The sequence below is a fragment of the Nicotiana tomentosiformis genome, chromosome 7, assembly GCF_000390325.3.
Source record: "Nicotiana tomentosiformis chromosome 7, ASM39032v3, whole genome shotgun sequence".
Classification (NCBI taxonomy): Eukaryota; Viridiplantae; Streptophyta; class Magnoliopsida; order Solanales; family Solanaceae; genus Nicotiana; species Nicotiana tomentosiformis.
The window spans coordinates 54118527-54144700 of record NC_090818.1 but is presented as its reverse complement, the minus strand read 5'-3'; the positions used below and the strand labels follow the sequence as shown (position 1 = coordinate 54144700).

General features: G+C 39.3%; 1 long non-coding RNA gene across 1 annotated transcript in view; it reads left to right on the top strand.

Annotated features, from left to right (window-relative positions):
* Positions 1–304: 304 nt before the first annotated feature.
* Positions 305–26174, top strand: part of LOC138895140 (uncharacterized) — a 158651-nt gene continuing 132781 nt past the window's right edge. Inside the window, exon 1 of the long non-coding RNA XR_011409344.1 lies at positions 305–348. This is a non-coding gene — a long non-coding RNA (uncharacterized lncRNA). The remainder of the gene's footprint in view (positions 349–26174) is intronic.

Sequence of the window (26174 nt, the reverse complement as noted above, 5' to 3'; positions counted from 1 at the left end):
AAGAAGGAGGGGGACCGTTTATTTATCTATGTATAGCGCGGTATATAACTGCGCTATACATACATATATAGCGCGATTATATACCGCATTATGCATAGCTGTCTTATCAGCCCTATATAGCGCGGTTTATAGTATCGTTATATATATATATATATATATATATATATATATATATATATATATATATATATATATATAAAGTCGCTATACTTTAACGGCCAAAACTTCGTTAAAGTATAACGCTCTTTAAAAGAGCGCTATATATAAAAATATTATTCTTTTTTTTAAACACATATTTTCGACACACTTGTAAAAAAAAAAAAAAAAAAAAAAAATAAACCACAAATGGTTTCCGTGGACTCCACAAAATTGTAGTAAGTATATCGCTCCGCTGACTCAGACTCCAGATTTTCGTGGAGCTCGACTTCCGTACTTCGCTCGCTTCCTATCCAAGTGTTTGATTTTCTTTTGATTATTTTATTATTATTTGGATACAGAAGTCTGAGGTTAGGAGAAGAGAGAGGAAAATGTCCACAGTTACATTTGCAACTTTACACCTCAAAATGCAATGTACTTTAACTGTATTTCTACATATATTACCACTCAAATCCTTTAATTTTCTATTATTATTATTATTTCCTAGTATTACAGTTTAACTTTCTCTCTCTCTCTTTCCTTTGAAGACATATTTTATACTCCTCATTTCAAAAAATTATCCGTTTGACTTATCATAAATTTTAATAAAGAAAAGAAGACTTTTGACGATACGTGGTCTTAAATAAGTCATACGTAATATTTGTATGGTTATAAAACTTTTGAAACTTGTAATCTTAAATCTGCCATAATATTTGTATGGTTATAAATGTTTTCCATTAATGAAATATTTAAAGGTATCAATTTTTTTTAAATGGACTAATAAAAAAATAAAATGAGAAATTTACATAGAATACAATATATTTAAGACTTATTTAAATAACTTACAACTACTTCTCGAAAATTATAAATAATACAACTTATTTTAAAATCTCACCTTTTAATTAAATTATACATAACTTTTCATCCCTAATATATCTCTCTTAAAACTTGAACCTAAAAAATAGGGATTATACCAATTAAAGCATATCACTACATTAAGTTTAAAATTATCATATTTTCTCTCTCATCAAATAATATCTCACCGATCACGCCAACATCAAATTCTAAAACTTCTTCTCTTTAGAAACGGTGGTGGAATTGAATTGGAACCATTCTTATCACCCAACTTATGTTCTCCCCACAATATTATATCTCGGATATTGTATAATACTTATTTATGTATATACACTTTACTATAAATTAAAGGTAGACTATATTAAAATTGTTCTATGCATTTTTGCAAAGTGTTAATTAATATTTGTATATTGTATAGTTATATATAATATATGTATTATATATACTGTATATTGGTATGAGATAGTGTTATAATGATAAATATATATATATATATATATATATATAAAAAATATTTTGTATACTGTATAATAACATATAATATTTGTATTATTAATATTATATAGATGATGAAAGGATGAAAGAATAGAGCAATTTCCATCCGAAATTATGGAACGTGAGTCCCTATTTTTATGGAGGATGTAGTGTTGGTATGAGATAATATTTTGTATATTGTATAATAACATATAATATTGGTATTATTAATATTATATAGATGATGAAAGGATGAAAGAATAGAGAAATTTTCATCCAAAATTATGGAACGTGAGTCCCTATTTTTATGGAGGATGCAGTGTGGGTATGAGATAGTGTTATAATAGTAACCAAATGTATTTATAGTGATAATCAATAATTAATAAATTAAATAATTTTAGGAGCTAATTATGGAATATGTTTCAAATTAGAATTCCCCTTTATTAGGAAATCTACCTTTTTTAGAGTATATATTTTAACATTTGTTGTAGAATATGTTATTCTATTATTAGTTGTAGATTATGGAATATTTTTAGAATCCACAGATAATTATGAAAATCTCCCTAAAAAAATAGTGTCACTCTTTTTGAAATGGATTGAGTATTGCTTTTCAAAATTTAATATTTATGAAATATTAATTCAGCAAAGTTAGATGAAATTTTGATAAAATATTTTTGCACCGGGTAATTACATCATAATAAATGCCTAACATGTCTATATAGTTTCATCTCATTTAATTTCTTAACCATAATAATTTGATGAGGTTTTATGGAGACCATAACAAAGTTGACAGCTTTAAGTTCTTTTCTTCTCTTGTTTCTGCTTATTTTGTACTCTCTGTGTCTGTTTCTTACGATGTGTGAACCTCTTTGTGCTTACAAGAATTCTCCTTTATACTAAAGTGATCTTACTTTATTTATAATAAAAAAATATATAGTGAAAAATTTATGATAAATTGTCTCTTCCTCGATTCCTACCAAGATTCTCTCTCCAAGTGTGGTGGCAACGACTCCTGTCTGCGAGCCCGATACTGGGTCGAGCCCTCGGCCTTGAGTTCGAGTTCGACATTCGGAGTGAGTGTCAATCGGTCTGTGCATCTCCGACAACCTTCTCTTTGCCTTGCGGTTCGATTTGGTCGTGGGCTTGATAATGATACCGAGCCGATTTCTCGATCGGTCTTGGAGCTCGAGGCTTTCATGTACTATCCTCGGAACTCGTCTCGAGCTATCACTTCAATCGCTTACCATTCAAACTCGATCAAACATACGGATGCCGAAATCTATTTCGACCGTATACAGATAGTCCCCTCGTTTCTCAGGAAGAATGTGGTGAGAAGCGATATGATTTTTTCGACGGCTCGATCGAATTATACGTTGACGTTTTTACTGGGCTCGAACGTGACGTATGTGATAGCTGTCCCATCAATTTAGTATTTCAAGGTATTTAACGCACGTCAAATGGTGGTCGGCCACCGCTGATACTGAACCGCCACGGTATAAACCTATAAATAGCCCTTCCATTTATCATTTACCACTTTTACATCTTTAATCTCCCAAATTTTCTTACTCTTTCTGCCTCTATTTCGCCATTTGTAGAGCCACCTTCATCAGCGTTTGGCACCATCAACCTTTCATCTTCCTTCGCTTTCTTTATCTTACATCAATGACAAAAACTTCAAAAACCGTACCTCAGAAGGAGAAAGCTTCCTCTTCACGGCCGTCCGGCGACAAGGCGCCGGTGGAGCCGCCTCCCCATGAGTATGTTCCTGGCCCGTGTACTCTAAAGATCGATTTTAAGGTTGAAAATCTTTCGTCTGTTCCAGGTCGATGTGAGCATGTGTCGATGTACATGTGCTCGATAACAGAGGGCCATCTCGAGGCTGTGAGGAAATACTGCAACTGGTGTCCTGAGGTTGTGTTGCAAATTTCCTCTCCCGAAGAGAGCGTCATCACTCATGTGGAGGGGTTTTTAAGTGTTTATACTTACCCCTTCACGTTGGGTCCCATCGACCCAGTGATCATTGATTTTTGCAAAAGATATCAGGTCACCCTCGGTCAAATTCATCCTTCTCTACGGCGTATAGTAACCTTACTTCGCTTCTTCTCCAACAAGGTCGGGGAGTTAGATTTTACCCTAAATCACCTCATACGATTGTATCGGCCTCAAATCTTTCGAGGACTAATCAGGCTTCATCGTCGGGCATCGAAAGCTTTAATGTCGAGCATCGACGAAGACAAGGATCAAGGTTGGATGGGCCGTTATATTCGGGTGAGGACCCGTGACCTCATTCTGGAAGAGAAGATGTCGTTCCCCGAGGAATGGAATTTCGACCGTAAGTGGTTTTCATAAGGCGTTGCTTTTCGTATCTTTCTCCGATTATATCTGATATCTTTCTCCAATATACAGCTGCCCCTTGGATGCCACAAGCGGTACCGGACCTCGAGGATTGGGTTCGAAAGTTAGCCTCGACTTCCTCTTATGCCGAATGCGCTTAGCGTGATTTGGCAAAAGGTAGATGTGAGGCCAAGAATCACGGTAAGGGTCACTTCTCGTGTTCTTCAAAATGTTTTTTATGCTTCATTCGTTACCGATTTCCTTTTATGCAAGTGTAACCAAGGATGCCGTTTTGAGGTCTTCAAGTGGTGAGGAAGGAACCAAGTCCCCAGTCCCGGAACCAGGGAAAGATAAGAAGCGAAAAGCTGTCTCTCGGTCAGAGGACCCCAAGCCCAAAACTCGAAGGGTGAGGAGGAAGGCAATCGCTCTTTCGACGGACTCGGTCCAACGAAGAAGAAGAAGAAGATGATGCCTCGGCTTTGGTGATCCGATCTGCGAAAGCTATCGAGGTCGCCAGACCTTCTGAGCCGATGATGGCTATACCGGTCGGGGTTGGTTCCGATACCCCGAGTCTCGATCAGAGCGTCCCGAGCGATTCACTTGGGACTATGATAGTGGGTCATTAGCCTTCTCTTCCGAACTTTTCTGAAGAGGCGTTAAAGGAAGATCGAGAGTTGAAGACCCCCGATATGGGCGGAGGCTCTAGTGTAGGGGACTCTTTTCGGGATTACTTTACTAGAGTCGATGATGCCTCCGACATTAGTGATGCTTCTCTTCTCCTAGAAGAGGCCCAACGTTTCATTTCTCAGGTAATAATTTTACTGTGCTTGGTTTCTTCGTTCTTTTCTAAACTTGACTTGTGTTTTTTTCCTACTGTGCAGGCCATTAGCAGGTTTCGAGTCGACCTCAGCCAGTGTGAGGTCGAGCTTCAGAAGGTCTTGGGGAGAGAGATGCTTTACGGCTTCTTTGCAGCCAAAAAGACGAGGCTATAAAGGACCTCCAAGCAGATTTGGCTAAGGCTCGTGAAGAAGAGGCCGAACTAGATAAACAGGTGAGTCTCATTCTGTTAGAGTATGGGTTTGACCCAACTGTGGAAGCTGACCCTTCGTTATCTCAACTGCAACAAAAGGTTGAAAAGATCAGGTTGCTTCGGGAAGAAGTCGATCAAATCAAGGCCAAATGTAACCGGTGGAAGGAGACTATCGACCGCCTGGCTGAAGAAACAAAAACCATCATGGCCAAATTATTATCGGCCGATGTTCAGCTTCGAAGCATTAAGAAAAAGGGTTCGGCTCAGGCCAAGAGGATCGAGGATCTTGAAACACGGCTTGCTGAGGCCAAGGCGGAGGTTGAGTCGTCGAAAGTCATGGCGGACAAGTCCATTACCGTGTATCGGGCCTATGCCGAGGCTGCTCAAATGGAGGCAAGAGAGGCAACGGATACTGCCAACACTCGAGCACATTGGGTTGCCAAACTTGCTAAGTGTCGGTCTCGGAGGGAGACCCTCGAGGAGATACACGCTCGAAGTTTAGACCTTGATGAAGAGATAAAAAGGGCTAAAGAAGTCAAAGCTAAAGTTGAAGCCTTGGCTTCTGATGGCGATGATGATGATGATGATGGTAGCAAGATTGGATCCGAAGATGGGGGGGGAGCTCCGTGGAGAAGAGACCGCTCTCGATGATAACCCAGAAGCTTAGCCCTTAGCTTCTTCTATGTTGCATTTATTTATGTAAACCATCCTTGTATATCTATACAAATATCTTTTTCTTTTACTGACTTGCTTCGTGAAGATTTCATTCAATGCTTGCGGATGTTTTCATGAGGATTTAGGTGATTTCATCGAATTCGGCCTTTGTAGACTTTATGGCCGAGTGAGTGTTCGCTCGAGCTCAAAATAAAAGTAGCCCACAGGCTTAGTGGTCGAATGGGCGCTTGCCCGAACTCAAAAAATAAAAGTAGCCCACAGGTTTAGTAGTCGAGTGAACGTTCGAACTAGAAGTAAGATAGCCTTTAGTCTTTGATAATTGAGTGAATAATTGTTTCGAACTCGAAATCAAAGTATATTAGCCCGTAGACTTTTATGATCGAGTGAGCAATTGCTTGGACTCGAAGTAAAAATAACCCTTAGGTTTTGATAATTGAGTGAGTGATTGCTCGAACTCGAAGTAAGATAACCCTTAGGTTTTAATAATTGAGTGAGTGATTGTTTCAAACTCGAGCTCAGAATATCTTAGCCAGTAGGCTTTTTATGACCGAGTGAGTGATTGCTCGAACTCGAAGTAAGATAGCCCTTAGGCTTGAATTTGAGTGAGTGATTGTTTCGAACTCGAACTCAGAATATCTTAGCCCGTAGGCTTTTATGACCGAGTGAGTGATTGCTCGAACTCGAAGTAAGATAGCCCTTAGGCTTTTAATAATTGAGTGAGTGATTGTTTCGAACTCGAACTCAGAATATCTTAGCCCGTAGGCCTTTTATGATCGCTTGTATCAAAAATCCCTTTGATGGTGGTTGGCCTTTAAGCCTGTTTGAATCATGAAGCAGGAAAATCTTTTCAAAGTGTGAGATATCTAAAAAAGAAGTTCTCCTTTATAAGTCATTACACATGTGTTTGTATCTTGTGCCATAGTTCGAGCGAAACTACGTGGGCATGGTTCATTTTGACCATTTGGCTCTTACACGTTTCTCTATCGAGACCCTATTTGTCATGAAATTGATATGGAGCAACTTTCTTGTGCCGAACTTGATTTATTCTCTTGGTAGCCCCCCAGTATTCGAGGTTGATTATGAAGGAGCCTCGGATACTATTGATTTGTCCCCGGGTAGCACATAGTTGTTGTCTCGTTAAAAACTTTGCCGAAAAAACTCATTTAAGATAAAAGCCGAACTTAAGGGAAAAAGAGTACAACGCGTGCTTTGAAACCAGAGGTCTTGATGTTTTTCGTCGAATTCCTGCAATGAGTTAGTGTCGAATGTACTTATATAGACGATAGAGGAGAAAATCATACCTTAATAGTAATATCGTTTGAGAAGCGATATGTTCCAATTGTTTGGTAACAATTTTCCATCCATTGCTCCAAGTTTATAAGACCCTTTCCCGACTATATCGAGGACTTGATAGGGTCCTTTCCAATTTGGGCCGAGCTTCCCTCCATTAGGATCTCGAGTGTTAACAGTGACCTTCCTTAGGACCAAGTCTCCGACCTTGAAATGGTGGAGTTTGGCTCTTCTGTTGTAGTACCTTTCGATTCGTTGTTTTTGTGCAGCTATTCGAACCAGTGCCGCCTCTCATTTTTCATCTAATAATTCGAGGCTAGTATTCATTGCCTCGTAGTTCGATTCTTCCGATGTATGTCGGAATCTTGCGCTTGGTTCTCCGACTTCGACCGGAATTAGAGCTTTGGATCCATACACTAGGGAAAATGGGGTTGCTCCTGTACTGGATTTAGATGTTGTCCGATATGCCCAAAGTACTTCGGGCAAAATTTCTCTCCACTTTCCTTTAGCTTCGTTCAATATTTTCTTTATGTTTTGGATGATAATCTTGTTCGTTGATTAGGCATGTCCGTTCCCGCTAGGATGATATGATGTAGCTATTATTCTTTTTATTTTATGGTCTTCAAGGAATTACCACCGATAAACTGTCTACCATTGTCACATGTTATTTCTGCCGGTATCCCAAATCGACACACGATGTGGTCCCAGATGAAATCTATAACCTCTTTTTCTCTCACTTTTTCGAACGCTTGTGCTTCAACCCATTTAGATAAATAGTCAGTCATAAACAGAATTAATTTAGCTTTACCTGGGGCTGATGGTAGAGGGCCGACGATATCCATTCCCTATTTCATGAATGGCCATGGAGAAATGACCGAATAAAGCTGTTCTCCGGGTTGATGGATCATCGGTGCAAACCTTTGACATTTATCACATTTTCTAACGAACTCCTTTGTGTCCTTCTTCATGCTATCCCAGTAGTACCCTGCTCTGATGATTTTGCGAATTAATGGTTCGGCGCCGGAGTGGTTTCCACAAGTGCCTTCATGAACCTCTCGTAAAACATAATCGGTGTCTCCTGGTCCCAAACATACTGCCAGTGGTCCGTCGAACGTCCTTCTGTATAATGTTCCATCTTCAACCAGCGTGAATCGAGCAGCCTTAGTTCGTAGAACCCTCGATTCTTTAGGGTTCGATGGGAGTTTTCCGTTCTTTAAATATTCAATATAGTTATTCCTCCAATCCCCAGATTAAGCTCGTGAAATTTATTTCGGCATGTCCATCCTCGATTACAGATCTCGAGAGTTGAACGATAGTCCCCGAGTCGATCTTATCTTTCTCGACCGACGACCCCAAATTTGCGAGTGCGTCGGCCTCACAGTTTTGTTCTCGAGGAACATGTTGTAGGGTCCATTCTTTGAAACGGTGTAGAGTTACCTATAATTTTTCCAAATACCTTTCCATCCTATCTTCTCGAACCTCGAAAGTTTTGTTTACTTAGTTCACCACTAGTAAAGAGTCACATTTGGCTTCAATGACTTCTGCTCCCAGGCTTTTAGCTAGCTCGAGACCTGCTATCATGGCCTCGTACTCGACCTCATTGTTAGTTAATCTAGTGGTTTTGATGGATTATCTAATAATGCCACCTGTGGGAGGTTTTAATACGATGCCAAGCCCGAACCCCTTCACATTTGAAGCACCATCTGTGTAGAGGGTCCAAACCCCCGATGACGTACCCGATTTTAACAAGAGTTCTTTTTCAACTTCGGGTATGAGGGTTGGCGTGAAATCGGCCACGAAGTCCGCTAAAATTTGGGACTTGATGGTCGTACGGGGTTGATATTCTATATCGTACCCACTGAGTTCGATGGCCCATTTGGCCAATCGACCCGATAGTTCGGGCTTGTGCAAAGTATTGCGAAGTGGGTAAGTGGTCAAAACGCATATGGAGTGATATTGAAAGTATGGTCTTAACTTTCTAGAGGCGCTTATTAGTGCAAGTGCTAATTTCTCTAAGTAAGGGTATCTAGCCTCTGCTTCCCCTAAGGTCCGACTTACATAATAAATAGGAAACTGTGTACCTTGCTCTTCTCGAATTAGGATGCCACTTAGCGCGATTTTCGATACCGCCAAGTATAAGTACAACTTCTCATCTATCCTCGGAGTGTGAAGTAGTGGTGGGCTCGATAGGTACCGCTTCAATTATTCTAGTGCATGTTGGCATTCCGGGGTCAAGGTGAAATCGTTCTTCCTTTTGAGTAGAGAGAAGAATTTGTGGCTTCGATCTGATGACCTCGAAATGAATCGGCCTAAGGCAGCTATCCGTCCGGTCAGCCTTTGCACTGCTTTCACGCTATCCATGACGGTGATGTCTTCGATGGCCTTAATTTTGTCGGGGTTGATCTCGATTCCCCGATTCGATACCATGAAACCAAGGAACTTGCTCGATCTAACCCCGAAAGCACATTTCTCGAGGTTGAGCTTCATGTTGTATTTTCTTAAGATCTTGAACGTTTCCTGCAAATGAGTCAAATGGTCCTCTGCGCGCAGGGACTTAACTAGCATGTCATCAATGTAAACTTCCATCGACTTACCTATTTGTTCTTCGAACATTTTATTCACTAGGCGTTGGTAAGTAGCTCCTGCGATTTTTAGTCCGAATGGCATTACATTATAGCAATAGGTTCCGTACTTGATAAATGAAGTATTTTCCTTGTCCTCCGGGTTCATTCGAATTTGATTGTACCCGGAGTAGGCATCGAGAAAAGTAAGAATCCCGTGGCCGGCTGTGGTATCGATCATGCGATCAATGCTAGGCAGTGGAAAAGAATCTTTGGGGCATGCTTTGTTTAGATCTTTATAATCTATGCACATTCTAAGTTTGTTCCCCTTTTTAGGGACTACACTACGTTGGCTAACCACTCGGGATATTTTACTTCCCGAATTGACCCTATTTTGAGAAGTTTAGTTACCTCATCCTTTACAAATGCATGTTTTACCTCGGACTGAGGTCTTCTTTTTTGCTTTACCGGTTTGAACATAGGGTCCAATCTCAGCTGGTGCGTTGTTATCGACGGTGGGATCTCTGCCATGTCTAAATGGGATCAAGAAAAACAATCTATGTAATCGATAAAAAATTGAATGAGTTTTTCCCTGAGTTCGGGGGTTAATCCCGTTCCCAGGTATACCTTTCTCTCGGGCAGATATTTGATTAATATAACCTGCTCCAGTTCTTCGATCGTAGATTTGGTGGCGTCGGATTCGTCGGGGATGATGAAAGCTCGAGGTGTCAGAAACTCTTCTTCGTCATCCTCTATTTCATGTTCCACCGGTTTGGTCGAGACTGGTGGCTGTGATTGCTATTTGGTTTCTCATCTATCTTTAGTGCTCGATCTTTCCGAGACCGATAGCGTTGGTATCGGTGTTACCTCATCGACCGCAAATATTTCGTTCGCAGCATGCTGCTCCCCGTATACTGTTTTCACGCCGTCCGACGTAGGAAATTTTATTACTTGGTGGAGGGTCGAAGGCACTGCCTTCATATTGTGGATCCAAGGTCTTCCGAGTAGGGCATTGTACCTCATATCCCCTTCGATTACGTGAAATTTGGTATTTTGGATGGTTCCAGCTACATTCACTGGTAGAGTAATCTCCCATTTAGTCATTTCACTGGCCATATTGAAACCGTTCAACACCCGAGCTGCGGGCATGACTTGATTCTGCAAACCGAGCTACTCCACTACCCAAGATCGAATGATATTCGCAGAGCTACCTGGATCCACTAAAACACGCTTAACTTGAGCTTTATTTAATAGGATAGAAATTACCAGAGCGTCGTTGTGAGGTTGAGAGATGCCCTCGGCTTCTTTAATTCCGAATGATAAAGTGCCATCGGGTACATAACCTCGAGTTCATTTTTTTCCTGTGGTAGGTATCTTGCCGTACTTGAGCACGGGTCCCTGCGGAGTATCGACCCCACCGATGATCATATGAATGATATGCAGGGGTTCCTCTTGTTTATCTTTTTTGTTGGCATCCCTTTCTCTGAAGTGATTTATGGCTCGGTCGCTGAGGAACTCTCGAAGGTGGCCCTCATCGAATAGGCGGGCTACCTCTTCTCTTAATTGTCTGCAATCCTCGGTCCTGTGGTCATGCGTGCCATGATACTTGCACATCAAATTCGGGTTTCTTTGAGAAGGGTCGGTTTGCATGGGTCTGGGCCACCTAGTATCTTTGATTCTTCCGATAGCCGATACAATGCCCGATGCGTCAACGCTAAAATTGTACTCTGATAGCCGAGGTGCCTCTATAGGATCGCCATATTTATCGAAGCCACTCTTGCTCATAAGCCCCCGAGAATTTTGTCCTCGATCACTCCTTCGATTGTTTCGAGCGAAATTGCACGCTGAGCCGTTGTTCATTCGATCTGCGACGTACGGTTGATATCAGTCTTTGTTCGACCTTCATTCTATGTCGATATCCCTCTGGTTTTTAATAGCTTCGTTGTTCTGGTGCATGGATCCGGAAGGAGCTCCCAACTGGTCGTCTTCGACCCTGATTTTTAACTGATATCGGTTATGTACATCCGCCCAAGTCATTGCTGGATACTCGATCAAATTTTGCTTCAGACGACGTGATGCTATTGAACTTTGCTCGTTCAACCCTTAGGTGAAAGCTTGGACGGCCCAGTTGTCTATGACCGGTGGCAATTCCATGCGTTCCATTTGAAATCGGGACACGAACTCCCTCAGCATTTCATTACCGCCTTGCTTTACTTTGAAGAGGTCTGATTTTCTTGTTGCAACCTTTATGGCACCAGCATGTACCTTTACAAAAGAATCCGCTAACATGGCAAAAGAATCGATGGAATTTGGGGGCAAATTATGATACCAAATCATCGCTCCCTTCGAGAGGGTCTCTCCGAATTTTTTCAATAACACGGATTCGATCTCGTCGTCTTCCAAATCGTTACCCTTGATGGCACACATGTAAGAGGTGACGTGTTCGTTGGGATCGGTCGTACCGTTATATTTGGGAATCTCGGGCATACGAAATTCTTTGGGGATTAGTTTTGGGGATGCACTCGAGGGAAAAGGCTTTTGGATGAATTTCTTCGAATCCAACCCTTTTATCATTAGTGGAGCTCCCGGGATCTGATCGACCCTGGAATTATATGTTTCTACTTTTTTATCGTTGGCTTCTACTCGTTTTGTGAATTCCTCAAGCAATTTGGTAATTTCGGGAGTAGTCCTCGATTCTTGCTCGTTTGACTTCACTATGGCTGGCTCCGTTCTATGGGTGATTTCCCGAAGCGGATCGGGCTCCGGCCTGCTTTATACTTGAGTTTGGCTCTGCAACTGAGCAATCGCTATTTGCTGGGCTTGTAACATATCGAAGATCATCCGTAAGCTGATTCCGATCACCTCCATGTTATGGGCGTCTCGAGCTACGGATCGAGTACCGCCCTGAATACTTTTTCCGATTCGGAACGTTAGTTCGCCTCAAGAGCCATTTGTGAATTGATATCTAGTGGTACTTCGACTCGAATTTCAGGTACTTCGACTCGATCTTCAGTGACATCGTTAAGTGGCCTTCCGGGCCTGGGTATCAAGTTGTTGGTTTCATCCTGAAGGCCGGCTTCGTGGTCGATAGGTAAAGCCATGAATTGAGGGTTTGCCATTGCTGATTCGGAGTTGTAAACTGGTGCGTATTGAGGATTTGTATCAAACAACCACTGTTATCCTTAGCCCCACGGTGGATGCCGAACTGTTTACCCGAAAAATCGGATATAGTTAAATTTATAAGTAGTTCTTAGGATATGTGATATAGCCTGACATAAATCGTACGTAGAAGTGGAAATGTTTGGATTCTTGGCTATAGAAATGAGATATAAATTATTGAACTAGAAGAGTGAGTATGTTGAGTAAAACAAGTTTAAGAGATTTATTCTTCAATAAATAGAAGTAGTCTTTTCTTACAATGTGTGAACCTCCTTGTGCTTACAAGGATTTTCCCCTTTATAGTAGAGGGATCTTACTTTATTTATAATAAAAAATATATAGTGGAGAACCCATGATGAATTGTCTCTTCCTCGATTCCTGCCAAGATTTTCTCCCCTAATGCGGTTGCAACGACTCCTCTCTGCGAGTCCGATACTAGCTCGAGCTCAGTATTGGGTCGAGCTCTCGGCCTTGAGTTCGAGTTCGACATTCGGGGTGAGTGTCAATCGGTCTGTGCATCTCCGACAACCTTCTCTTTGCATTGCGGTTCGATTTGGCTATGGGCTTGATAATGATACCGAACCGATTCCTTAATCGGTCTTGGAGCTCGAGGCTTGCATGTACTATCCTCGGAACTTGTCTCGAGCTCTCACTTCGATCGCTTACCATTCGAACTCGATCAAACGTACGGTGGCCGAAATCTATTTCGACCGTATATAGTGGTCTTGTGGGCATTTGAGCGAACAACTTGGGTTCATTGGGTATTGAGCGAGTCTTCCGGGGAAACACGAGAGAAAGAGAGGTAGAGAGTTACATTGGCTTTTTAAAAAAAAAACTATATAACAGTGGGAGCACTAGCTGGATTTTCTTCTTCTCAACCACTCATACCCATTTTTAATGGTGAGAAATATGAGTGGTGGAGCATCAAGGTGAAGACATTGCTCAAATCGCAGGAGCTATGGGACTTGGTGGAGTATGGGTTCATAGAAATATTTGAACCCAATGAAGAGGAGGAGGAGAATCTGAAAGAAATCAAGAAGAAAGATGCCAAGGCGTTGTTCATTCTTCAACAAGCAGTCCATGAGACTATTTTCTCACGGATTGCAGCAGCAACTGCATCGAAAGAGACATGGTCAATCTTACAAAAAGAATTTCAAGGTGATTCAAAGGTCATGTCAATGAAGTTGCAATCACTAAGGCGCAACTTTGAAACCTTGATGATGAAGAATGGTGAATCAGTTGCTGATTTTTTGTCACGAACGATGGCAATAGTTGGTCAAATGCGTTCCTATGGTGAACAGATTTCAAACGAGACGATCGTTGCTAAAGTTTTGAGAAGCTTGACATCAAAATTTGATCATGTTGTTGCTGCCATAGAGGAAGCAAAAGATCTATCAGCTCTTTCTGTTGATGAATTGATGGGATCTCTTCAAGCTCATGAGGTGAGAATCAATCGATCGATAGAGAAGAATGAAGATAAGTCATTCCAAGTAAAAGACACAACCACTAAATATGGAGAAAATGATCGTCCAACAAGCAGAGGTCCAGGAAGAAGGGGATTTCACGGTGGTCGAGGTCGTGGTCGCGGTTATGGAAGACGCGGAGGAAGAAATGATGGGTACAGGCAGTCCAATGAACAAGGTAACACAAAGAATGGAATTTAATGTCATCATTGCAAGCGATACGGGCATATAAAAACGGAATGCTGGTATAAAGACCAGAAAATGAGGAAGACAATTATCTTTTTATGGCTTGTATTGATACCGACCATAGGCCAAGCGGCTTATGGTTTGTGGACAGCGGTTGTTCTAATCACATGACTGGTACCAAATCTTTATTCAACGAGCTTGATGAGACACAAAAGATAAAGGTGCAGCTTGGCAACAAAGGGGAGATGCAAGTTGACGAAAAAGGCATGGTAGAAGTTGACGCTAGCCATGGCAAAGTAAAAAAGTTAGATAATGTTCAATTTGTAGCTGATTTAGGATACAATTTGTTGAGCGTTAGACAACTAATGACTAGTGGATATTCTCTTTTATTTGATGACGGTGCTTGTGTTATTACAAATAAAATCTCAGGCAAAAAGGTTCATATCAACATGACTCCGAACAAGATGTTCCCGTTAGATATTTCTAACATGGAAAATTTTGCTCTCGCTGCAAGTGTAGAGAACGACTCAAAGCTATGGCGTTTGAGATATGGGCATCTTAATATCAAAGGCCTGAAATTGCTAAGTGATAAAAGTATGGTTCTTGGACTACCAAAAATTGGTTCTCTTGATTTATGTGAAGGATGTATTTATGGAAAACAAACCAGGAAATCTTTTCCCACTGGAAAAGCAGGGGGAGCTTCTAAATGCTTAGAATTAATACATGCTAACTTATGTGGCCCTATTCAAACTAAGTCCTTGGGTGGGAGTCATTATTTCTTGTTGTTTACTGACGATTATAGTCGTATGAGTTGGGTGTACTTTCTGGAAAACAAGTCAGAAACATTTGAGAAGTTTCAGAAATTTAAGGCTTTGGTGGAGAATCAAAGTAGCTGCAGTATCAAAGTTCTTCGCACAGATAGAAGAGGAGAGTTCGTGTCTAATGAATTCACTTTATTTTGTGAAGAAAATGGCATCCATAGGGAGTTAACAACTCCTTATACTCCAGAGCAGAATGGTGTCGCTGAGCGAAAGAAACGTACCATTGTAGAGATGGCAAGAAGTATGCTACAAGCAAAAGGACTCACAAATGAGTTCTGGGTAGAAGCTGTGGCAGCATCTGTTTATTTGCTGAATCTTTCACCAACAAGGGCTGTTATAAACAGAACTCCTTATGAAGCTTGGCATGAAAGGAGACCAAATGTAAGTCATTTACGGATTTTTGGATGTGTCGCTTATGCTTTGGTAAATTCACAAGCTCGTCAAAAGCTTGATGTAAAGTCTGAAAAATACATTTTTATTGGCTATTGTACTCAGTCTAAAGCATATAGATTGTATAACCCTCTTAATGGAAAGATCTCAGTTATAAGGGATGTTATATTTGATGAACATACAAGATGGAATTGGGATAGAGAACAAGGACAACATGAGATTCCTATGTCCATTGAAGACTCTCCTGATAAAAGACAAGAATCTTCTCCAACAAGTTCCTCCAGTAGCTCAACAATGGCACCAGAAACATCTGTAACACTTGAAGAAACTGCAGCTGAGACAATTCCACTACGAAGATCGACAAGAGTCAAGAAACAGAATTTAAAATATCCTAATAACGTATATACTTCTTGTCAATTTGCTCTTGCTATTTCAGACCCGCTATTTTATGAAGAAGCTGCTAAAAAGGAAGAATGGCGGAAAGCGATGGTAGAAGAGATGAAATCCATTGAAAAGAATGGAACATGGGAGATGGTAGATCTACCAGAAGGCAAAAATTCTATTGGCTTGAAATGGATATTCAAGACAAAGTTTGCTGCAGACGGAAGTTTGCAGAAGCACAAAGCTCGTTTTGTAGCAAAAGGTTATGCCCAACAATATGGTGTTGGCTTTGAAGAGACCTTTTCTCCGGTAGCTCGATTTGAAACAGTGAGGGTGGTTCTAGCATTGGCTGCACAATTGCAATGACCAGTTTATCAATTTGATGTCAAATCGGCGTTCCTCAATGGAGAATTACAAGAAGAAGTCTTTGTAGCACAACCCGAAGGTTTCATAAAGGAAGGCAATGAAACAAAGGTGTACAAGCTGAAAAAGGCATTGTATAGCCTGTAGCAAGCCCCTCGATCATGGTATAGCAGTATTGATATCTACTTTCAACAAAAGGGGTACATGAAAAGTGAGAACGTGCCCACCTTGTATGTGAAAAAGGAAGGTAAAAATGATTTCATCATTGTTTGTCTTTACGTTGATGATATCTTTTATACTAGTTCCTTTATATTTCTTGTTGCTGAGTTTAAGTCTCAAATGATGAATGAGTTTGAGATGTCGGATATGGGTTTGTTGCACTATTTCCTTGGTCTTGAAGTCCATCAAATTGAAGATGGAATTTTTATTTCACAAAAGAAATATGGCAGGGATCTACTCAACAAATTTGGCATGCTTAATTGCAAGCCTACAGCCACACCCATGAATATTAATGAAAAATTACATCAGGAAGACGGAGAAGAGTTCACAGATGCAAGATTGTTCAGAAGCTTGGTTGGAGGTCTAATTTATTTGACGCACACTAAACCCCATATCGCATTTTCTGTAGGTGTTATTTCCAGGTTTATGCAACAACCTTCAAAGATTCATTATGGAGCAGCAAAGAGAGTCTTGCGGTACATTGTTGGAACTTTGGACTTTGGTATCTTGTACTCAAATACTTCTAATTTCAGATTGTACGGGTACACAGATAGTGATTGGCAAGTTCATTGGACGATAGAAGAAGTGTTTAGACAAATATTTTCACTCTAGGCTCAGGTGTGGTGACTTGGAGTTCAAAGAAGCAAGCTACAGCAACATTCTCAACCTCAGAAGCTGAGTATATTGCAGCAAATTCAGCAGCTTGTCAAGCCGTTAGGCTAAGAAGAGTGTCACACCTCCTTTTTCCCGAGGAATAGAGAGTTTTTCCAATTAAAGTGATATTATTCGAAATGGGATAATTTATTTAATCAGAGTGGCCACTTGGAATAGTTATTATGGCGTCTCAGTCACCAGTTTATTTTAAAATCCCAAATCGAGGAAATTTGACTTTGTTTTAAAGTCTGCGAAACCAGAAGACCAGGTAAGGAATTCTATTAATCCGGGAGAAGGTATTAGGCACTCCCGGATTCCATGATTTTAGAACGGTCGCTTTCAATCATACATGGATTAATTAATTTGTTTAATTACGTATTTTTTAGAACCTATGTGTATTTTACTTTTTACTACTTTTAATTATGGCTCTTTATAGGTTTATCTTTGAAACGGATCACATGTGTGTAAATCCATTTTATTTGGGATGCTAAAATCGAGTCATGCGTACGTGTACATAATTAATCACACTTTATTAGTATTAGGATTGTTCGGCCAAAGTCGCGCGAACGCATACTTTGATTTATTTGTGGAAATCATAACTATATCACGCGAACGTGTACACAATCATGATAATATATTAGAACGCGCCTAAAGCATTCTACGAATATTTGTGAATTTTATTGCAGGGCATGATATTATGAGATTAAACAAACGATCTTATTCATTTAGATCCTAGCAGACCATCTGATGTCATTTCATATCCTACTCTTGTTGGTGTGAAAGCATATAGCTTTTAAAAGGCTTAACCACGTGAGCTTGACTAACAAGGCTGTTGGGTTTAAACTCAGTGTAAGGATGTGCCGAATTATACTAAACGGGCTCTAATCGAATGATTATAAGTTTTTTACTGACATTTGAACTATAAATAATCTTTTGTTTTATGCAGAAAATTTTTCGAGACCTGGGCTACAATACAATAGGCCCAGTAGGACCTGTTTTCCACCAGGTCTCTTGAGGCTCTCAACAATTGAGGCCTGATGCATTTGATTGTATAGCAGATTTTCAACATGTGTTGATTTATCATCAGGTCCAAAAAAAAAAAACAGAATAGGGCAATTCAAAATAGCCAAGTCCAAATACATAAACGTAATTGTCACTACAAATCCAACCTAGAACCATGATTAATCGTAATAAATAATGATTCTAATATCATAGAGAAGACTCATACATTTGTTACATGACATGAATAATTCTTAGACTATTACAATGATCAATAAACTCTTTTTGTGCAAATTAAGGCACTTTACATGAAAATCATTACCCTGCCCTGGCAACTAATCTTTCAAACCAGCTCTGAACTATAACTAAGCCTCTGTACTACCATTTATCAAAAGAATCCTCCACATTACCTTCAGCATCCTCCTTGAGCTTTAGAGTTTACTAATTTGACCAACTAGTGGTCAGATTTGCAAACTACAGCCATGTGATCAGTAGCAACAACTCTTTATATTCTCTAAATTAACACAGAATTACTTACATGCGCAGAATACTATGGTAGCCTTCTGTTCCTTAGTCTGTTTATAGTAATCGATTTCGAACCTTCTGAAAATGTGTCGTTTAGACTTGAAATGATCAAATAACACAGCTAACATTCTAATTGAAAACAACACTTAGATTAACCTTAGTAGGCATCAAATTTCGATCCACTTCATCAAATTCATACATTTTTGAAATATTGAATAACTAACAGACTTCATCAAGATAGATGATTATGAGTAGCAAGTAGACTAGTTCATGAGTGATTTTATAAATAATTTTACTAGAGAAACAGATGAACAGAAACAACCATTAAAAGAGGAACAAAGATAAGCAGATCTGGCAATTTAACACAAAATAAATGCATGAAATTAAGTATAACCATGGAATCAAATATTCAAATCTTCATTTATAAGCTCAAAGAGAATCACAAGTGAATATTAACATACCTAAAAGTAGGAACTAAGCAACAGTTAATCAAATGAGGTCTAGAATTCCTAAATTCAGCTACATCATGGAAATCAGCAGAATCAAGTCAGCAAACAGCAGCTCTAAAGCTTGAAAATCCTTTGAAACCCCAGAAAAATATCAACCAAGTATGCTGAAAGTTCAAAACCACTTTTTCTCCTTTTTGTTATTTTCTTTGTACTTAAATCGAGTTTTCAGAGTGTTTTTCTCCAAGAGAAATCAGTGTGAATCAAGAAAGGAGAGTGGATTTTCTGCAGAGAATGAGAGTGTGTGTGTGTGTGTGTGTGTGTGTGTGTGTGTGTGTGTGTGTGTGTGTGAGTGAATGTGAGGTCCCTTATATAAGAAATATGTGTGCCCTATGAGAGAGTGAGAGAGGGTGTGAGAGTATTCTGCCGGCTTCTTAAAAATTAGGGAATTGGCATCTTTTCACAACAGAAATGGATAACTTTTCAATTCCAGAGATTCCTTCCTATTCTTCTAACCCCTTAAACTTCTGAAATTACCCTCTTTAACCCTAATCTTAACTTGATTTCCTCATTTTATTGTATTTTCAAATTTTCTATTCAATTCTAGAACCTTTTAAACAGCCAAACAATAAGATTCCCTTATTTTCCTATTTCTTTTAACCCCCTAAAGTTCCAATTATTACAAATATCCACACCAAAAGAAACATACGGATCTGAACAAAACACTAATGCAAAAATCAAACCATTTAACAATTAATTGATTAAACTTATGCAATTAAACTAATTAACATATAATTGAACTAACTGATTATGTAATTAACTAATAACCTAAACAATGAACATTCAAAATAGCAACTACTATTAAGTGCAATACTAAGAGTTAATTAAACTAAATGAGAAAGATAATGATTACCCTGAAGAATGTGGAAAATTTGGAACTCTGACTGGTCGAGAACAAGTTGGACGGACTCCGGTGTCTTCGACACGAATCAAAATTAACATCAATCGATTGTTCTCGTTGAGAACAATCGATTAATGTAAGTTTCAGCTTGAATCGAGTCTTGAAGAATCAAAAAGGGAAGCCTAGGTTTTCTATGGGTTTTTGAATTTGAAATTCGAAAGGTTTGGTGGGGGGTTTTGGGAGAACTAATGGTAGATTAGGTATGAGGGAATGTTGTGGATTGTAGGGTATTAATTTGGGCGTGATTGGGGTGGTGGCCGCCGGTGGAGGAATTTCGGGCGGCTAGGGTTAGGGAGATGAGGAGGGATGGAAAAAATGAGGGGATCTTTTAGGGATTGGGGGTGGGGGTGGGTTTCGGACACTTAAATGGAAAAAAAGAGATCAGTTCGTAGCTGTAGGATCAAAAGAGATTGAGGGTGTAGATTTAAAGTAACGAAACGGTGTTGTTTAAGAGTCTTCTGAAGATTAATCGAAACAGACCGAGTTTGGGGCTAAAATGGGGCGAATTTTGGAAATTGGGCCACTTAGCAATTGTGATCTTGGCCCAATTTTAACAAAGACCAAGCTAACCTCTTCTTTTCCCTTCTTTAATTTTTTGCAATGTTAGCCACTTTAACTAACATAGCAGTTAGAACTCAAATTACAAAATTAACCCTTTTACCTGAATGATCTATTTAAACTAATTAATTTGTGGATTCCCAAATTTAATTAATTAATTGAACCTAAGATGTAAAAGAAAACCAAGAAAGATTATATGTATTATTGTGATTTTATATTGTAACAATACTTCGAACACATGATTAAATCCTAATATGCAATTAACCAAGCTAAATGAAATATAAAAAATATTTTTAGTGATTTTTTTTATGATTTTAAGATATTAAATATGCACAAAAATGCAGCTAAATGCAAACCAACAAATAAAGAGAAATTCCTAGAAAACTATTTTTTTGTGGATTTTTGTAGGAGTATTTTGGTAGAGCAAAAATTACGTGCTCACATCTTCCCCTCTTTGCTCAGAAACATGAAGAGTTTTTGAGCAAAGATAAAAGGAGCAGTTACGAGCAATGTTTGCCCGTTTGACACTCCATAGAAAGCATTTTAAAAAGTTTGACCGAACCTTGCTTCAGAGGTTGCCTACATATCCTTGGCTATAAAGGAATCAGGTCAGTGTAGTTTTGGAAATTTTGGTAGCTAGGACTACCGAAAAGCTATAATTTCACTGCTATTGTTGTTTGTTGAACTCCTTATTACACCAAAAATCAGAAATGGAAAGAAACTAAATAAGCCTATCAACTATGAGTTACAAGATTCCTATCTATAAGTATTCTGAAACTTGGTCCTGAGTCTTGACTATCTCTTCATGAAGACTCTGATCTGAATCTTGAAGGTTGCTAGTTACAGGGGCTAGATCATTCTTCTACAACTTTTTCTGATGAAGACGAGAACTGCAATGCTCGTGACTTCAATCATGTCTTGAGCAGCCCACATCTATTCATTTACTTCTGCATTTTGGACCCACTTCTTTTTGTTCTTTTCTATAATTCTAGATCAAGAATTCTTCTTTTTGTCATCTCGAATCCCTGTGCCACAAGGTAAAACCTGCTCAGACACCAAAAATAACAAACGGACAAAAATTTTAGGCCCCAGTTTTCACTAGGAAAATTTTGTGAGTTATTTGTAACAAAACTCTATACTACTTTATTATTGAAAGTAGTAAAAAAGGACGAGAGAATGGTGTTCCCTATATTAAAAATGATATCAGGGTGTGGTATACCCTGTATTTAAGATCAAATCAACTAGGGAGTGGAGACCCTATGATGGAAAATAAGACTATGGAGTGGAGACCCTATGTCTAAAATAAAAATCAATTAGGGAGTGGAGACCATATGTAGGAAAAACAGACTAAAGAGTGGAGACCCTATGCCTAAAATAAAAGCAAAGAGACCCAATGTCTAACATAAAATTAACAAGGAGTGGAGACCCTATGTTGAAAAAGCAAACTAGGGAGTAGAGACCCTATGCCTAAAATAAAATCAACTAGGGAATGGAGACCCTATGCTGGAAAACAGACTAGGGAGTAGAGACCCTATATCTAAAATAAAATCAACTACGGAGTGTAGACCCTATGTTGGAAAAGAGACTAGGTACTAGAGACCATATGTCTAAAATAAAATCAACTAGAGAGTGGAAACCCAATGTTGGAAAAGAGAGTAGGGAGTGGAGACCCTATGTCTAAAATAAAATCTACTAGGGATTGGAGACCCTATGTTGGAAAAGAGACTAGGGCGTAGAGACCCTATGTCTAAAATAGAATCTACTAGGGAGTAGAGACCCTATGTTGGAACAGAGACTAGAGAGTAAAGACCCTATGTCTAAACTAAAATCAACTAGGGAGTGGAGACCATATGTCTAAAATAAAATTAATTAGGGAGTGAAGACCCTATGTTGGAAAAGAAGAATAGGGATTGGAGACCCTATATCTAAAATAAAATCAATTGGGAAGTGGAGACCCTATGTTGAAAAACAAGACTAGGGAGTGGAGACCTTATATCTAAAATAAAATCAACTAGGGAGAGTAGACCCTATGTTGGAAAAGAGACTAAGGAGTGGAGACCCTATGTCTAAAATAAAAAATAACTAGGGAATGAAGACACTATGTTAGAAAAGAGACTAGGGAGTGGAGACCCTATATCTAAAACAAAAATCAATTAGGGAGTGGAGACCCTATATTGGAAAAGGGACTAGGGAGTGGAGACCCTATGTCTAAAATAAAATCAACTAGGGAGTGGAGACCCTATGTCTAAAATAAAATCAACTAGGGAGTGAAGACACTATGTTCAAAAGAGACTAAGGATTGGAGACCATATGTTAGAAAAGAGACTATGGAGTGAAGATCCTATGTCTAAAATAAAATCTACTAGGGAGTAGAGACCCAATGTTGGAAAAGAGACTAGAGAGTGGAGACCCTATATCTAAAATAATATTCAACTAGGGAGTTGAGACCCAATACTGGAAAAAAAAAAACTATAGAGTGGATACCCTATGTCTAAAATAAAATCAACTAAGGAGTAGAGACCATATGTTGGAAAAGAGACTAGGGAGTGGAGACTCTATGTCTAAAATAAAATCAACTAGGGAGTGGAGACTCTATGTTGGAAAAGAGACTAGGGAGTGGGGACCTTATGTCTAAAATAAAAATCAACTAGGGAGTGGAGACCCTATGTTGGAAAAAAGACTAGGGAGTGGAGACCCTATGTCTATTTAAAATCAACCATGGAGTAGAGACCCTATGTTGGAAAAGAGACTGAGGAGTGGAGACCCTATGTCTAAAATAAAGTCAACTAGAGAGTGGAGACACTATGTTGGAAAAGAGACTAGGGAGTGGACACCCTATGTCTAAAATAAAAATCAACTAGGGAGTGGAGACCCTAAGTTGGAAAAGAGACTAGGGAGTGGAGACCCTATATCTAAAATAAAATTAACTACGGAGTGTAGACCCTATGTTGTAAAACAGACTAGGGAGTGTAGAACCTATGTCTAAAATAAAAATCAACTAGGGAGTGAAGACCCTATGTTGGAAAAGAGACTAGGGTGTGGAGACCCTATATCTAAAATAAAATTAACTACGGAGTGTAGACCCTATGTTGGAAAAGAGACTAGGGAGTGTAGAACCTATGTCTAAAATAAAAATCAACTAGGGAGTCAAGACCCTATGTTGGAAAAGAGACTAGGGAGTGGAGACCCTATGTCTAAAATAAAATCAACTAGGGAGTGGAGATCCTATATTGGAAAAGGAGACTAGGGAGTGGAAACCTTATGTCTTAAATAAATACAATTAGGGAGTGGAGACCCTATGTTGGAAAAGCAGATTAGGGAGTGGAGACCCAATGTCTAAAATAAAATCAACTAGGGGATGAAGACCCTATGTTGAAAAATAGACTAGGGAGTGAAGACCCTATGTCTAAAATAAAATCAACTACGAAGTGGAGACCTTATGTTGGAAAAGAGACTAGGGAGTGGAGACCCTACATCTAAAATATAATCAACTAGGGTGTGGAGACCCTATATTGGAAAAGAGACTAGGGAGTGGAGACCCTATGTCTAAACTAAAATCAACTAGGGTGTGGAGACCCTATGTTGGAAAAGAGACTAGGGAGTGGAGACCCTATGTCTAAACTAAAATCAACTAGAGAGTGCAGACCCTATGTTACAAAAGAGACTAGGGAGTGGAGACCCTATGTCTAAAATAAAATCCACTAGGGAGTGGAGATCCTATGTTGGAAAAGGAGAATAGGGAGTAGAAACCTTATGTCTAAAATAAAATCAATTAGGGAGTGGAGACCCTACATTGGAAAAAAATATTAGGGAGTGGAGACCCAATATCTAAAATAAAATCAACTAGGGGATGAAGACCCTATGTTGGAAAACAGACTAGGGAGTGGAGACCCTATGTCTAAAATAAAATCAACTACGGAGTGGAGACCTTATTTTGGAAAAGAGACCAGGAAGTGGAGACCCTATGTCTAAAATAAAATCAACCAGGGTGTGGAGACCCTATGTTGGAAACGAGACTAGGGAGTGGAGACCCTATGTCTAAAATAAAATCAACTAGGGAGTGGAGACCCTATGTTGGAAAATAGACTAGGTAGTGGAGATTCTATGTCTAAAATAAAATCAACTAGGGAGTAGAGACCATATGTTGGAAAAGAGACGGGGAGTGGAGACCCTATGTTGAAAAAGAAGACTAGGGAGTGGAGACCCTATATCTAAAATAAAATCAACTAGAGAGTGGAGATTTTATGTTGGAAAAGAGACTAGGGAGTAGAGACCCTATGTCTAAAATAAAAATCAACTAGGGAGTGGAGACCCTATGTCTAAAATAAAAATCAACTAGGGAGTGGAGACCCTATGTCTAAAATAAAAATCAACTAGGGAGTAGAGACCCTTTGTTGGAAAAGAAGCTAGGGGGTGGAGACCCTATGTCTAAAATAAAATCAATTGGGGAGAGGAGACCCTATGTTGAAAATGAAGACTAGGGAGTGGAGACCATATTGTCTAAAATAAAATCAACTGGGGAGTGGAGACTCTATGTTGAAAAAGAAGACTAAGGAGTGGAGACCCTATATCTAAAATAAAATCAACTAGAGAGTGGAGACCCTATATAAAAAAAGAGACTAGGGAGTGGAGTCCCTCTGTCTAAAATAAAATCAACTAGGGAGTGGAGACCCTATGTTGAAAACGAAGACTAGGGAGTGGAGACCCTATGTCTAAAATAAAATCAATTGTGAGTAGAGACCCTATGTTAGAAAATAGGCTGGGGAGTGAAGACCTTATGTCTAAAATAAAATCAATTAGAGAGTGGGGCCCCTATGTTGGAAAAGAGACTAGGGAGTGGAGACCCTCTATCTAAAATAAAAATTAACTAGGGAGTGGAGACTCTATCTTGGAAAAGAGACTAGGGAGTGGAGACCCTATGTCTAAAATAGAAATCAACTAGGGCGAGGAGACCCTATGTTGGAAAAGAGACTAGGGAGTGGAGACCCTATGTTGGAAAAGGAGATTAGGGAGTGGAAACCTTATGTCTAAAATAAAATCAATTAGGGAGTGGAGACCCTATGTTGGAAAAGCAGATTAAAGAGTGGAGACCCAATGTCTAAAATAAAAATCAACTAGAGAGTGTAGACCCTATGTTGTAAAAATGACTATTGAGTGTAGACCCTATGTCTAAAATAAAATTAACTATGGAGTACAGACCCTATGTTGGAAAAGAGACTAGGGAATGGAGACTCTATGTCTAAAATAAAATCAATTAGGGAGTAGAGACCTTAAGTTGGAAAAGAGGCTGGAGAGTGGAGACCCCATATCTAAAATAAAATCAACTAGAGAGTGGAGACCCTATGTTGGAAAAGAGACTAGGGAATGAAGACCTTATATCTAAAATAAAAATCAAATAGGTAGTAGAGACCCCTATGATGGAAAAGAGACTAGGGAGTAGAGACCCTATATCTAAAATAAAATTAACTATGGAGTGCAGACCCTATGTTTGAAAAGAGACTAGGGAGTATAGAACTTATGTCTAAAATAAAAATCAACTAGGGAGTGCAAACCCTATGTTAAAAAATAAGACTAGGGAGTGGAGACCTTATGTCTAAAATAAAATCAATTAGGGAGAGGAGAACCTATATTGGAAAACAGACTAGGGAGTGGAGACCCTATGTCTAAAATAAAATCAACTACAGAGTGGAGACCC